The 15,380-nt window shown below is 42.0% G+C and overlaps 1 protein-coding gene across 11 annotated transcripts in view; it reads right to left on the bottom strand.

Moving 5' to 3' along the window:
• LOC124799256 (cap-specific mRNA (nucleoside-2'-O-)-methyltransferase 2) overlaps window positions 1–15,380 on the bottom strand; it is a 327,660-nt gene that overhangs the window by 21,135 nt on the left and 291,145 nt on the right. The gene's annotated exons all lie outside the window — the stretch shown is intronic.

The following is a 15,380-nucleotide window of genomic DNA, read 5'->3' as shown; positions in this document are numbered from 1 at the left end:
GATACATGTGCAATGTCCTCAATACATTGCAAGTGTTCGCCATTGACAGAACAGTTTTTTGTGTAGTTGTGAGTGCTAAATAAATTTGAATGTTGACACACTGTTGGTGCTCATATGATGGGTGCTTCCATAACCAAGGCAGCCAAAGTGTTTGGTGTTTCAAGAGACACCATACCAAAGATTTATATCACATACAGCGAAAGCAGAAACTTAAGTCATAACATGGTTGAAAGTGTACGTTAAGTAATCATGACATGTAGTCATTGAAGAGGATTGTGACGAAAGTTGGAGGAGGACAGCTACAAAAGTCAATGCAGAACTCAGTGTTGCAGTTGCAAACCTAGTCAGCACCAAAACAACACGAAGAGAGCTCCAGAAGCAGGGCATTGCAGTGTGAGCTGGAATATCAGAAACACTCATCAGCAATGCAACTGTGAGTAACAGGATAATGTGAAGCAAAAGCCATAAAACCTGGATTATGGAACAATGAAAGAATGTCATTTGGTCAGATGAGTCTTGTTTCACGCCGTTTCTAACTTCTGGCAGAGTTCACATCCCAAGAGTGTATAACATGGCAGGATTTCGATGATTATTTGGGCAGCCATACTGTGGAGTACCACGGAATCTATGGTTACTCTACAAGGTGGCATTACTGCCAACGATTATGTGACAATTTTTGCCAGTCAGGTACATCCCATGGTACAATGTCTGTTTCTCCAATGGTGATGCTGTGTTTCAAGACAACAGAGCCCATGTTCACACAGCTTGCATCATCTAGAACTGTTTTTGCAACCGCTAGTATGAATCGTTGTATCTTCCCAGGCCACCAAATTCATCAGGTCTTAACATTATTGAGCTTTCGTGATCTACTTCAGAGAGACGGGTGTGTGATCGCTGTCCACTTCCATCATTGTCACCAGAAGCCACCACTGCGGAAACAATGGTATAAGATTCCCTTGAAAACCATGCAGAACCTGTATTTATCCTTCTTGAGATGACTGGAAGCTGTTTTGAATAAAGAAGATTTTCCTACACATTAGTAATGGTAATGTGGTTATGCTAGTGGTGTTTCCATATTTTTGTCCACCCTCTGTATTTGCAGATGATGCATCACGCTGACTGAATGTAGTAATGCAGATAAAATTTCAAAAAACCCTGCCGTGAACTGTGTAGCATGCACAGTGGCGTAGCAGTTAGTGTCGCTGGCTGGCACGCACGAGTCCCCAGTTCAAATCCACCTCTCAGCAGTTATTTGTTCCTTAGTTTAATCATTTCATGAAGTTTCTCAAACTTTCTTACATTTTTGAGTTTGTATATTCTGGAATATTTAATACACATATACTTAGCAGCCTTCTCTGTCTAGAAGTTCAGTTCTGTTCAGGTTGTACTGTGGTGTTAGAAATTGCCATGCTTTTAGTGGTAAGTATTGTACTTTCATTAAGAGCCTTGGTTTTGGATTTGGACTGGAGTGTGTCTAACAATGAGACATTGTTTGGTAGAGGCAATAGGTACTTCAAAGCATCTACATTACAATGCCTCCAATTAGGCAATGTAAAAGCAATTGCCTAGACAGACAGGAACCATAATAGAAGAAGTACATTATTACAAGGTCCATGACCATTCAGGATATCAACGGATTCCAGAACAGCACCAAGTCAGCTGCATATTAGGCATCCAAAGACGCTAGTCACGATGTGTCAAAATGGTCGAAAGGATTTGATTGATTTGCCAAATATGGTAGGTGAGATGATGTGATGTGTTTAGCAACTGTGAATTTTTACAGATGGCACAACCCAGCAGTGGTTTGAGAACTATGAATAGAAGCCCGATAGCTGGGACAAAGTCCTGCCTGACCTGGGCAGATGAAAAAAGTAACAATCAACAGCAAATTCACTTAGGAGAACAACAATTGAGGAACAGGGCCCAACATCCTGGGAAATGATGCAGCCTTACATACAGAATGTACTGACCCTATGCCGCATTGTGAATTCGAATGCAATAGAAGTTGACAAAAGCTCATACTTGATGAAGGGTGTCACAGAAGACATGTACCAAACAACGGAAAATCCAGGGTGGAATAATGAAATTATTATGAAATGGATAGATTGCTGCTCACCATATAGTGGAGTTGTCGAGTCGCAGACGGGCACAACAAAAAGAGTACCAAACAAGGAAGAATCTGGCCAAAAGGCCTTCTCCTTAATTAGAAAACACACACACACACACACACACACACACACAGTCTCTGGCTGTTCTGTTTCAGCTTCTTTAACAAGATGTGTCCCTTGTCAAATGTTCCTGGAAAATGTGCAAGAAAGATCTTCCTTTGAGCTTAAGGAGGTGCTAGCCTCTTCTCCATTTCTAGCACTGTATGATGGGAACGGGGAGACAGAACTTTACACATATACAATGTGGTTATAAGACAGGTGCAGTTCTAGTGCAAATAAAGGAAGGCACTGAAAAAGTAACAGCTTATGCTTCCAGAGTACCCTCCATGACTAAAATAAACTACTTTACAGTGAGAAAGGGTGCCTTGTGGTGGTCTGGGCCATCGATAAGTTTGTGTCCAATTTATTTGGAAAACCAGTCACCATCGTGACGGACCACCATTCTCTATGCTAGGTGACTAGCCTGAAGTATCTGTAGGGGTTGAGTGGCAAGACATGCACAGAGGCTTCAGGAGTATGATGTCTCAGTGGTATACAAAAGTGGATGCAAACACAGGGACATTGACTGCCATTCAAGGAGTCTTTTGGCACAAAACAGCAGTGTGGATGAAATCTCACTCATCATTGCACTAAAATGATTTTGCTGCTGAACACAAGGAAGATCGAGCAGTGCAGAAAACTACAGAAGCCTTGAGAAAGGACGACTCAGCCAAAGGAGAATTTCAATTATTAAACAGAACATTGTATAACAGGAAATACGATCCAATGCTCGAAAATCATGAAGCTTTGATGGGAGGGGCTATCTCTAATGCTTATCACAGCGAAGAGGGTATGATAATATGACTAGAATGTGAGTATGCAAGTATTGTGGCATAATGGTTAGTGTTGCTGGCTGGCACGCTGTGGGTCACCAGTTAAAACACAACCACCAGCAGTTACTTGTTATTTAGTATTTATTATTCCCGGAAAGTTCCTGAATTTTCTTATGCTTGCATATTCTAGAATATTCTATGTATGTATAAATAGCAGCCTCTCTTTTCATGAGTTAAGTTATGTTCCAGATGTGTGCTGGTGTTTGTAATAAAGAAGTTTTCAGTGCTAAGTGTTATATTTCATTAACAAGCTTGCTTTCAGATTTGTCTGAGACATGACATTGTCATACGTGGCATAGAAAAATTAGATACCTGGTTCTACCTACAGTGATCAAATTTAAATAATTTAAATATTTAAAAAGCCCAACTGATGTAATTTAAAACCAAACAATTAAAAAATAATTCAGATATTCCACAACGATCAGAAACTATAGGAAGTAGACTGTAAAATTCTTGGGAGTGTATCTGGATGGAAACCTGTCAAGGTTACCACATATTGCACACTTGGCAAATAAATTAAACAGCCTGGCATTTGCTATGGCAATCTTAGTCAACACAACTAATGTGCGCACAAGAAAATGGTATATCGGTGGTGAGTTACGGCTTTATCTTTCCAGTAAACACAGGATACATTAATAGCGTACTGATCTTGGGGAAAAAATTCAGCAATAAGTGCAAAGAAAGATCAAGAGTGCCTTGTTATCCACTATTAAGTGATCTAAACACATTAAGTGTCGTGTTCCTTTACATATATAAACTAGTTCTTTTCACACACAACAATCCTGATCTACTTTTATTAAATAACTTCTGGAATATATTCAATACTGGGAATAAAGAGAAACTCGTGCTTTGTATCGACAGCCTACAGATCACTGGAATGACAATTTGTAACAAATTAAAAGCTAAAAATATAAGTGAAGATCAAAAATAATGTGTCAAAGAGAAAACTGTACAGCGAGCTATTCCAAAACTGCTATTTCTCAGTAGAGGAATTCAGAATGATATTATGATTATTTGAACAAGAGACAATAAAACTCACTGGAAAACATAAACCTATAAAGAATTTTTTTTACAATGATCAGTACTCATGTAGCGTCCAATATTAAATGAGACCAAAATACCCTAAAACTAGAATTTAGTTAAGTATAATTTTGGCAAGTCTCCCATATAATAAATCACTCATTTACTTCATATGTTGGCAGACAATAAGCATCTGAACCAGATTCTTTCTCGAGGAGGGAAAAGTCGGGGAAAGTTTAAAAGAAAGGACAGATCGCTCAGGTTCCAGGATGAGAGGGAGAAAGACAAAGACTTACCATCCGATTCGATTTATCAGGTTCCATTGACCCTACCAAGAATGAGACTTTCAGAGTTATGGACTAAGTTAATATATGGATAAACAATAAGACAAGAAAATCACAGAAACATAATCTGTACACTGCAGTAACAACAACCTGTCACTACATTGTTTAATAAAATAAAAACTAGTAAATTAGAAAAAAAATTGCTGGATTCTCAGTTTTAACAAACAGCTGTTGTTTATGTCTTACTGGCAACTTAAAATTACATGGGCAAATGCCTATTTACAGTGCTGCGCTACTTGTCATGCATCTCTACAATGAACACTTCAACTTGATAAAAGAAAAACTGTGGCCGAAATAAACCTCAAGTCTATGATAGCTTTGTTACAGGAAACTGAAAATAAAGTCTGACAGTAACATCACAGAGGCATGCACTCTAAGAAATCTTGGCAGGCTTATAAACTGTAATGCAACACTGAAGTCACATTTTAGATGGTATAGAAAAATCTATAGAAAGGTTATACATAAAGCAAAAGAGCTGAATAATGACTTAATTATCAGAAAAGGCAGCAATAAAACTAAATCCATTTGGAATGTCATAAACTAAAACATAGGTAAATACAAAGTGACAAACAAAAGTCCCATTATAAAAAAGGAATGAAAAGTTGTTGAAGACCCTCAAGATGTTGTTAATATCCTTAATGACTACTATATTAACATTGCTCAAAATCTTACCAAGAGCTTGGGAAACTCAAAGTAACAAACATAAAAGTTCCCGTAGATGAAAGAACAATCTTTTTGTACCTAGTTACACATTCAGAAGTAAGAAATGCAATTAATAAGCTGAAAAATAAAATGGCTTGTGGATGTGATGGTATTCCTGATAGGGTCATAAAACATAGTTCAGACAAAATAATAACTGAACTAACTGATATTAATAATATATCATTTAAAACTGGTGAATTCTCTTCTGCACTTAAAAAATCAACAATAAAGCCACTTTGTAAAAAAGATGTACATATAACATACAAAATTACAGACCACTGTCACAACTATCAGGTTTTGCTAAAGTTATTGAGAGGACAATGTATGAGACACTGTTGAGTTTCCTGAACAAATGTGAAATTCTTACTAATGCACAGAATGGTTTAAGGAAAAACCGGTCTACTGATACAACTGTGTATCACTTTGTAGAACAGGTTTTAATTGCAGCAGATAATGATGAATTAAACTGCGGAATATTTTTAGATCTATCCACGGCATTTGACCTCATTAACCATGACCTACTGCTAGAGAAGCTGTATTGTTATGGAGTCTGTGGGAAAGCATACAATTGGTTTAAATCACATCTATCTGACAAATATAAATGTGTTGAAATAACTCAAAATGGAAGAAAGTATTACTCAACATACAAGTAAGTTAACTGTGGTGTACCTCAAGGTTCTGTTTTAAGCCCCCTGCTGGCTTTTATTAATGATTTTCCAAACTTCTAACAAGAGCTGAATCAGTACTTTTTGCAGATGATACAACCCTGTTTATCAAAGGACGGAGTGAAGCTGACACTCCAGAAAAAATAGCTGCGAATACAAGTGAGGCAGCAGAATGGTTCAGGGACAACTGTTTAATTACAAACAACAAAAACCAAATGGATGTATTTTACGCACATAAGAAACAAAGTAAAAAATAAGATACAAGTAAAGATAGGAAATTGTATAATAGAATAAGCATCTTCCACAAAATTTTTGGGTCTATGATTGCACGACAATTTAAGTTGGGGAAAACTTGTTGAATTATTGAATAAAAAACTTAGTACTTGCTGTTGTACATTAAGAAAACTTAAAAGATACTGCAATTTTGAAACAGTATTATGTGCCTACTACTCTTTTATACATAGCTTTATGTGGTAAGATAGATACTGCCTACAGGAAAATTAAAGAGACCTTTGGAGATAAGAGAACGACTTGTATGAATATCAAGAGCTCAGATGGAAACCCAGAAGCAAAGAAGGGAAAGCAGAAAGGTGGAAGGAGTATATAGAGGGTCTATACAAGGGCAATGTACTTGAGGACAATATTATGGAAATGGAAGAGGATGTAGATGAAGATGAAATGGGAGATATGATACTGCGTGAAGAGTTTGACAGAGCACTGAAAGACCTGAGTCGAAACAAGGCCCCCGGAGTAGACAACATTCCATTGAAACTACTGACGGCCTTGGGAGAGCCAGTCCTGACAAAACTCTACCATCTGGTGAGCAAGATGTATGAAACAGGCGAAATACCCTCAGACTTCAAGAAGAATATAATAATTCCAATCCCAAAGAAAGCAGGTGTTGACGGATGTGAGAATTAACGAACTATCAGTTTAATAAGTCACAGCTGCAAAATACTAACACGAATTCTTTACAGACGAATGGAAAAACAAGTAGAAGCCAACCTCGGGGAAGATCAGTTTGGATTCCGTAGAAACACTGGAACACGTGAGGCAATACTGACCTTACGTCTTATCTTAGAAGAAAGATTAAGGAAAGGCAAACCTACGTTTCTAGCATTTGTAGACTTAGAGAAAGCTTTTGACAATGTTGACTGGAATACTCTCTTTCAAATTCTGAAGGTGGCAGGGGTAAAATACAGGGAGCGAAAGGCTATTTACAATTTGTACAGAAACCAGATGGCAGTTATAAGAGTCGAGGGACATGAAAGGGAAGCAGTCGTTGGGAAGGGAGTAAGACAGGGTTGTAGCCTCTCCCCGATGTTGTTCAATCTGTATATTGAGCAAGCAATAAAGGAAACAAAAGAAAAATTCGGAGTAGGTATTAAAATTCATGGAGAAGAAATAAAAACTTTGAGGTTCGCCGATGACATTGTAATTCTGTCAGAGACAGCAAAGGACTTGGAAGAGCAGTTGAATGGCATGGACAGTGTCTTGAAAGGAGGATATAAGATGAACATCAACAAAAGCAAAACAAGGATAATGGAATATAGTCTAATTAAGTCGGGTGATGCTGAGGGAATTAGATTAGGAAATGAGACACTTAAAGTAGTAAAGGAGTTTTGCTATTTGGGGAGCAAAATAACTGATGATGGTCGAAGAAGAGAGGATATAAAATGTAGACTGGCAATGGCAAGGAAAGCGTTTCTGAAGAAGAGAAATTTGTTAACATCGAGTATAGATTTAAGTGTCAGGAAGTCCTTTCTGAAAGTATTTGTATGGAGTGTAGCCATGTATGGAAGTGAAACGTGGACGATAAATAGTTTGGACAAGAAGAGAATAGAAGCTTTCGAAATGTGGTGCTACAGAAGAATGCTGAAGATTAGATGGGTAGATCACATAACTAATGAGGAAGTATTGAATAGGATTGGGGAGAAGAGAAGTTTGTGGCACAACTTGACCAGAAGAAGGGATCGGTTGGTAGGACATGTTCTGAGGCATCAAGGGATCACCAATTTAGTATTGGAGGACAGCGTGGAGGGTAAAAATCGTAGAGGGAGACCAAGAGATGAATACACTAAGCAGATTCAGAAGGATGTAGGTTGCAGCAGGTACTGGGAGATGAAAAAGCTTGCACAGGATAGAGTAGCATGGAGAGCTGCATCAAACCAGTCTCAGGACTGAAGACCACAACAACAACAACATATGGTATGGTATTCTATTCTGGGAGAATAAGGCATTTACAAAACACTATTTCAGGCTCCAAAAGAGAGTGTTGCACACAGAGAGATATGTAGAGAACTATTTAAGGAATTAAAAATTTTCACCCTCACTGGTTTACTCACTTATGAATCTATTTATTCTTTTTAAGTCACTTCAAGAATCCTCTACTCCAAACAGTGAAGTACATACATATGAAACCAGAAACAGGCAGACATTCATTCAAAATCCCTGTATCAAAATAGCGTTATGTATCTTATAAAAAGTTCAATGCCTTGCATATACAAATTAAAAAACTACAAAGCTTACATAAATTTAAGAAAAGAATTAAATAAACCATTATTAAGCAAAAGTTACTAGAGTGTTGATGAATTTCTTTGACATCAAAAGAGAGAGGCCTTATCATTTGATTTATTCCTATGAACTATTGCTATTCAATCTATATGCATAAGGAAGACACCAAATTTGAGTAATCGGAAACAAAAAAAAAAAGGTTATTTCCTTTAATTGTTAGAAATATAAACTGCTCTCTCATATATATATAAAGTGCTGGCAGGTCGATAGACACACAAACAAACATGAACATACACACAAAATTCTAGCTTTCGCAACCAACGGTTGCTTCGTCAGGAAAGAGGGAAGGAGAGGGAAAGACGAAAGGATGTGGGTTTTAAGGGAGAGGGTAAGGAGTCATCCCAATCCCGGGAGCGGAAAGACTTACCTTAGGGGGAAAAAAGGACGGGTATACACTCACGCACACACACCCATATCCAACCGCACATACACAGACACAAGCAGACATTTGTAAAGGCAAAGAGTTTCGGCAGAGATGTCAGTCGAGGCAGAAGTACAAAGGCAAAGGGTGATCCTCATTACCAACAAACACTGTCTGCCTGTGTCCATTCATGCGAATGGACAGTTTGTTGCTGGTCATTCCCACATAGAAAGCTTCACAGTGTAGGCAGGTCAGTTGGTAAATCATGTGGGTGCTTTCACACGTGGCTCTGCCTTTGATCGTGTACACCTTACAGGTTACAGGACTGGAGTAGGTGGTGATGGGAGGGTGCAAGGGACAGGTTTTACACAGGGAGCAGTTACAAGGGTAGGAGCCAGAGGGTAGGGAAGGTGGTTTGGGGATTTCATAGGGATGAACTAAGAGGTTACGAAGGTTAGGTGGACGGCGGAAAGACACTCTTGGTGGAGTGGGGAGGATTTCATGAAGGATGGATCTCATTTCAGGGCAGGATTTGAGGAAGTCGTATCCCTGCTGGAGAGCCACATTCAGAGTCTGATCCAGTCCCGGAAAGTATCCTGTCACAAGTGGGGCACTTTTGTGGTTCTTCTGTGGGAGGTTCTGGGTTTGAGGGGATGAGGAAGTGGCTATGGTTATTTGCTTCTGTACCAGGTCAGGAGGGTAGTTGCGGGATGTGAAAGCTGTTTTCAGATTGTTGGTGTAATGGTTCGAGGATTCCAGACTGGAGCAAATTTGTTTGCCACAAAGACCTAGGCTGTAGGGAAGGGACCGTTTGATGTGGAATGGGTGGCAGCTGTCATAATGGAGGTACTTTTGCTTGTTGGTGGGTTTGATGTGGACGGACGTGTGAAGCTGGCCATTGGACAATTGGAGGTCAACGTCAAGGAAAGTGGCATGGGATCTGGAGTAGGACCAGGTGAATCTGATGGAACCAAAGGAGTTGAGGTTGGAGAGGAAATTCTGGAGTTCTTCTTCACTGTGAGTCCAGATCATGAAGATGTCGTCAATAAATCTGTACAAAACTTTAGGTTGGCAGGCCTGGGTAACCAAGAAGGCTTCCTCTAAGCGACCCATGAATAGGTTGGCGTACGAGGGGGCCATCCTGGTACCCATGGCTGTTCCCTTTAACTGTTGGTATGTTTGGACTTCCAAAGTGGTGAAGTCGTGGGTCAGGATGAAGCTGGCTAAGGTAATGAGGAAGAGGTTTTAGGTAGGGTGGCAGGTGATTGGCGTGAAAGGAAGTGCTCCATCGCAGCGAGGCCCTGGACTTGCACAATATTTGTGTATAAGGAAGTGGCATCAATGGTTACAAGGATGGTTTCCAGAGGTAACAGATTGGGTAAGGATTCCAGGCGTTCGAGAAAGTGGTTGGTGTCTTTGATGAAGGATGGGGGACTGCATGTAATGGGTTGAAGGTGTTGATCTACGTAGGCAGAGATACATTCTGTGGCGGCTTGGTAACCAGCAACAATGGGATGGCCAGGATGATTGGGTTTTTGAATTTTAGGAAGGTAGAAGGTAGGGGTGCGGGGTGTAGGTGGGGTCAGGAGGTTGATGAAGTCAGGTGAAAGGTTTTGTAGGGGGCCTAAGGTTCTGAGGATTCCTTGAAGCTCCGGATGGACATCAGGAATGGGATTACCTTGGCAAACTTTGTATGTGGTGTTGTCTGAAAGCTGACGCAGTCCCTCAGCCACATACTCCCGATGATCAAGTACCATGGTCGTGGAACCCTTGTCCGCCGGAAGAATGACGATGGATCGGTCAGCCTTCAGATCACGGATAGCCTGGGCTTCAGCAGTGGTGATGTTGGGAGTAGGATTAAGGTTTTTTAAGAAGGATTGAGCGGCAAGGCTGGAAGTCAGAAATTCCTGGAAGGTTTGGAGAGGGTGATTTTGAGGAAGAGGAGGTGGGTCCCGCTGTGATGGAGGACGGAACTGTTCCAAGCAAGGTTCAATTTGGATAGTGTCTTGGGGATTTGGATCATCAGGACTAGGATTAGGATCATTTTTCTTCGTGCCAAAGTTTTTTTTCCAGCAGAGAGTACGAGTGTAGGACAGTAAATCTTTGACAAGGGGTGTTTGGTTGAATCTGGGAGTGGGGCTGAAGGTGAGGCCTTTGGATAGGACAGAGGTTAAGATTGGAAGAGAGGTTTGGAGGAAAGGTTAACTACTGAATTAGGGTGTTGTGGTTCCAGATTGTGTTGATTCGAATTTTGAGGTTTTGGTCGGAGTGGAGCTGGAAGTGGGAGATTGAGTAAATGGGAGAGACTGGGTCTGTGTGCAATGAGAGGAGGTTGAGGTTTGCTGGAAAGGTTGTGAAGGGTGAGTGAGCTGCCTTTCCGGAGGTGGGAAACCAGGAAATTGGATAGTTTTTTGAGGTGGAAGGTGGCATGCTGTTCTAATTTGCGGTTGGCCTGTAGGAGGATGCTCTGAACGTCCGGTGTGGATGTGGGAGAGGAAAGACTGAGGACTTTTATTAAGGATAGGAGTTGACGGGTGTGTTCATTGGCTGAGTTGATGTGTAGGTCAAGGATTAGGTGGGTAAGGGCAATGGATTGTTCAGTTTGGAACTGGTATAGGGACTGATGGAAAGAAGGGTTGCAGCCAGAGATGGGAACTGTAAGTGTGAGGCCTTTGAGGGTAATGACAAATGTCAGACAAGCCTGAGAAAATAGAATATGGGAGCGTAATCCGGCTAGGGCGAAGGCATGTTTGCGGAGGGAATGTAAATAAAACTTAATGGGGTCGTTGTGGGGGTGTTGTGAGGGTGACATGGTATTAGAAGGTGGAAAGTGTAACATGAGGTGAAATGAAAATGAAAATATATGGGGAGAGATAAAGGTGAACTGGAAAGCAACTGGAGATCTGGTGTGAAAAAAGGCGAAAAAGTGTTGGTTAAAGCTGGGCTACGTTGATGCTGTGGTGAACTTGGGTTGGTAGACAACGATGTGCACAAAGTTTAGGTGGTTGTGTTGCCGCCAAAACACGTTAAAGGGTGGAGAAATTTGGGAAAATTTCGAAAAAACTGCGTGTAAATGTATAAAAGGAGTGGTTTTGTGGTGGCAGATTATGAAAATGAGGCTAACAATTGTCTGACGAGGAAATAATAACGTTAAAATCTGTGGGAAGCGGCTAAAAATGATCAGCATGGGGGAAAAACGGAAATAGAAATAAAGCAAAAGTTATTAGAACTAGCCGAAATGGTTGTTTAATAGCTGAAAGGAACTGTTTGTGAACTGGAAACGGTGGATTTTATTGCAGCAGTAGTGTTGAAGGGGGGAAAAAATATTTTTTGGTTATGGTTTGGAAGTGGGTTACGTATTATTGAGTATCTATAGGCGGGATAATATTGTATAGTAGATTACGGTAAAAAGGAGAAGGTGAATACAAAGTGAAACTAGTGGCAAAAACAGAGAGAGAAAATAAGCCGACAGAAGACTTCGAAATGCAACAGTGACAATAACAAACGTAATTGTTGGGTTCAAATTAATGATATGGATATAATAGAGGGAAACATTCCACATGGGAAAAATATATCTAAAAACAAAGATGATGTGACTTATCAATCGAAAGTGCTGGCAGGTCGATAGACACACAAACAAACACAAACATACACACAAAATTCAAGCTTTCGCAACCAACGGTTGCTTCATCAGGAAAGAGGGAAGGAGAGAGGAAGACGAAAGGATGTGGGTTTTAAGGGAGAGGGTAGGGAGTCATTCCAATCCTGGGAGTGGAAAGACTTACCTTAGGCGGAAAAAAGGACAGGTATACACTCGCACACACACGCATATCCAAGCACACATACAAAGACACAAGCAGACATTTGTAACGGCAAAGAGTTTCGGCAGAGATGTCAGTCGAGGCAGAAGTACAGAGGCAAAGATGTTGAAAGACAGGTGAGGTATGAGCGGCAGCAACTTGAAATTAGCGGAGGTTGAGGCCTGGCGGATAACGAGAAGAGAGGACATACTGAAGGGCAAGTTTCCATCTCCGGAGTTCTGACAGGTTGGTGTTAGTGGGAAGTATCCAGATAACCCGGACGATGTAACACTGTGCCAAGATGTTCCCATCTCTGGCTGCAACCCTTCTTTCCATCAGTCCCTATACCAATTCCAAACTGAACAATCCATTGCCCTCACCCACCTAATCCTTCACCTACACATCAACTCTGCCAATGAACACACCCGTCAACTCCTATCCTTAATAAAAGTCCTCAGTCTTTCCTCTCCCACATCCAACCCGGCTGTTCAGAGCATCATCCTACAGGCCAACCACAAATTAGAACAGCGTAGCCACCCTCCACCTCAAAAAACTATCCAATCTCCTGGTTTCCCACCTCCGGAAAGGCAACTCACTCACCCTTCACAAGCTTTCCAACAAACCTCAACCTCCTCTCATTGCACACAAACCCAGTCTCTCCCATCTACTCAATCTCTCACTTCCAGCTCCACTCCCTCCAAAACCTCAAAATTCCAATCAACACAATCAGGAACCACAACACCCTAATTCAGTAGTTAACCTTTCCTCCAAACCTCTCTCCCAATCCGAAACCTCCGTCCTATCCAAAGGCCTCACCTTCAGCCCCACTCCCAGATTCAACCAAACACCCCTTGTCAAAGATTTACTGTCCTACACTCGTACTCTCTGCTGGAAATATCACTTTGCCACGAAGAAAAATGACCCTAATCCTACTCCTAATGATCCAAATCCCCAAGACACTAACCAAACTGAATCCTGCCTGGAACAGTTCCGTCCTCCGTCACAGCGGGACCCACCTCCTCTTCCTCAAAATCACCCTCTCCAAACCTTCCAGGAATTTCTGACTTCCAGCCTTGCCTCTCAATCCTTCTTAAAAAACCTTAATCCTACTCCCAACATCACCACTGCTGAAGCCCAGGCTATCCGTGATCTGAAGGCTGACCGATCCATCATCATTCTTGCGGCGGACAAGGGTTCCACGACTGTGGTACTTGATCGTCGGGAGTATGTGGCTGAGGGACTGCATCAGCTTTCAGACAACACCACATACAAAGTTTGCCAAGATAATCCCATTCCTAATGTCCAGGCGGAGCTTCAAGGAATCCTCAGAACCTTAGGCCCCCTACAAAACCTTTCACCTGACTCCATCAACCTCCTGACCCCACCGACACCCCGCACCACTACCTTCTACCTTCTTCCTAAAATTCACAAACCCAACCATCCCGGCCGCACCATTGTAGCTGGTTACCAAGCCCCCACAGAACGTATCTCTGCCTACGTAGATCAACACCTTCAACCCATTACATGCAGTCCCCCATCCTTCATCAAAGACACCAACCACCTTCTCGAACGCCTGGAATCCTTACCCAATCCGTTACCCCCGGAAACATCCTTGTAATCATTGATGCCACTTCCTTATACACAAATATTCCGCACGTCCAGGGCCTCGCTGCGATGGAGCACTTCCTTTCACGCCAATCACCTGCCACCCTACCTAAAACCTCTTTCCTCATTACCTTAGCCAGCTTCATCCTGACCCACAACTTCTTCACTTTTGAAGGCCAGACATACCAACAATTAAAGGGAACAGCCATGGGTACCAGAATGGCCCCCTCGTACGCCAACCTATTCATGGGTTGCTTAGAGGAAGCCTTCTTGGTTACCCAGGCCTGCCAACCCAAAGCTTGGTACAGATTTATTGATGACATCTTCATGATCTGGACTCACAGTGAAGAAGAACCCCAGAATTTCCTCTCCAACCTCAACTCCTTTGGTTCCATCAGATTCACCTGGTCCTACTCCATATCCCATGCCACTTTCCTCGACGTTGACCTCCATCTGTCCAATGGCCAGCTTCACACATCCGTCCACATCAAACCCACCAACAAACAACAGTACCTCCATTATGACAGCTGCCACCCATTCCACATCAAACAGTCCCTTCCCTACAGCCTAGGTCTTTGTGGCAAACTAATCTGCTCCAGTCCGCAATCCCTGAACCATTACACCAACAATCTGAAAACAGCTTTCACATCCCGCAACTACCCTCCCGACCTGGTACAGAAGCAAATAACCAGAGCCACTTCCTCATCCCCTCAAACCCAGAACCTCCCACTTGTGAAAGGATACTTTCCGCGACTGGATGAGACTCTGAATGTGGCTCTCCAGCAGGGATACAACTTCCTCAAATCCTGCCCTGAAATGAGATCCATCCTTCATGAAATCCTCCCCACTCCACCAACAGTGTCTTTCCGCCGTCCACCTAACCTTCGTAACCTCTTAGTTCATCCCTATGAAATCCCCAAACCACCTTCACTACCCTCTGGCTCCTACCCTTGTAACCGCCCCCAGTGTAAAACCTGTCCCATGCACCCTCCCACCACCACCTACTCCAGTCCTGTAACCCGGAACGTGTACATGATCAAAGGCAGAGCCACGTATGAAAGCACCCACATGATTTACCAACTGATCTGCCTACACTGTGAAGCTTTCTATGTGGGAATGACCAGCAACAAACTGTCCATTTGCATGAATGGACACAGGCAGACAGTGTTTGTTGGTAATGAGGATCACCCGGTGGCTAAACATGTCTTGGTGCACGGCCAGCACATCTTGGCACAGTGTTACACTGTCCGGGTTATCTGGATACTTCCC

Source organism: Schistocerca piceifrons, chromosome 5 (genome assembly GCF_021461385.2).
Source record: "Schistocerca piceifrons isolate TAMUIC-IGC-003096 chromosome 5, iqSchPice1.1, whole genome shotgun sequence".
Classification (NCBI taxonomy): Eukaryota; Metazoa; Arthropoda; class Insecta; order Orthoptera; family Acrididae; genus Schistocerca; species Schistocerca piceifrons.
The sequence above is the reverse complement of the archived record's forward strand: the minus strand, read 5'-3'. Positions and strand labels throughout refer to the sequence as shown.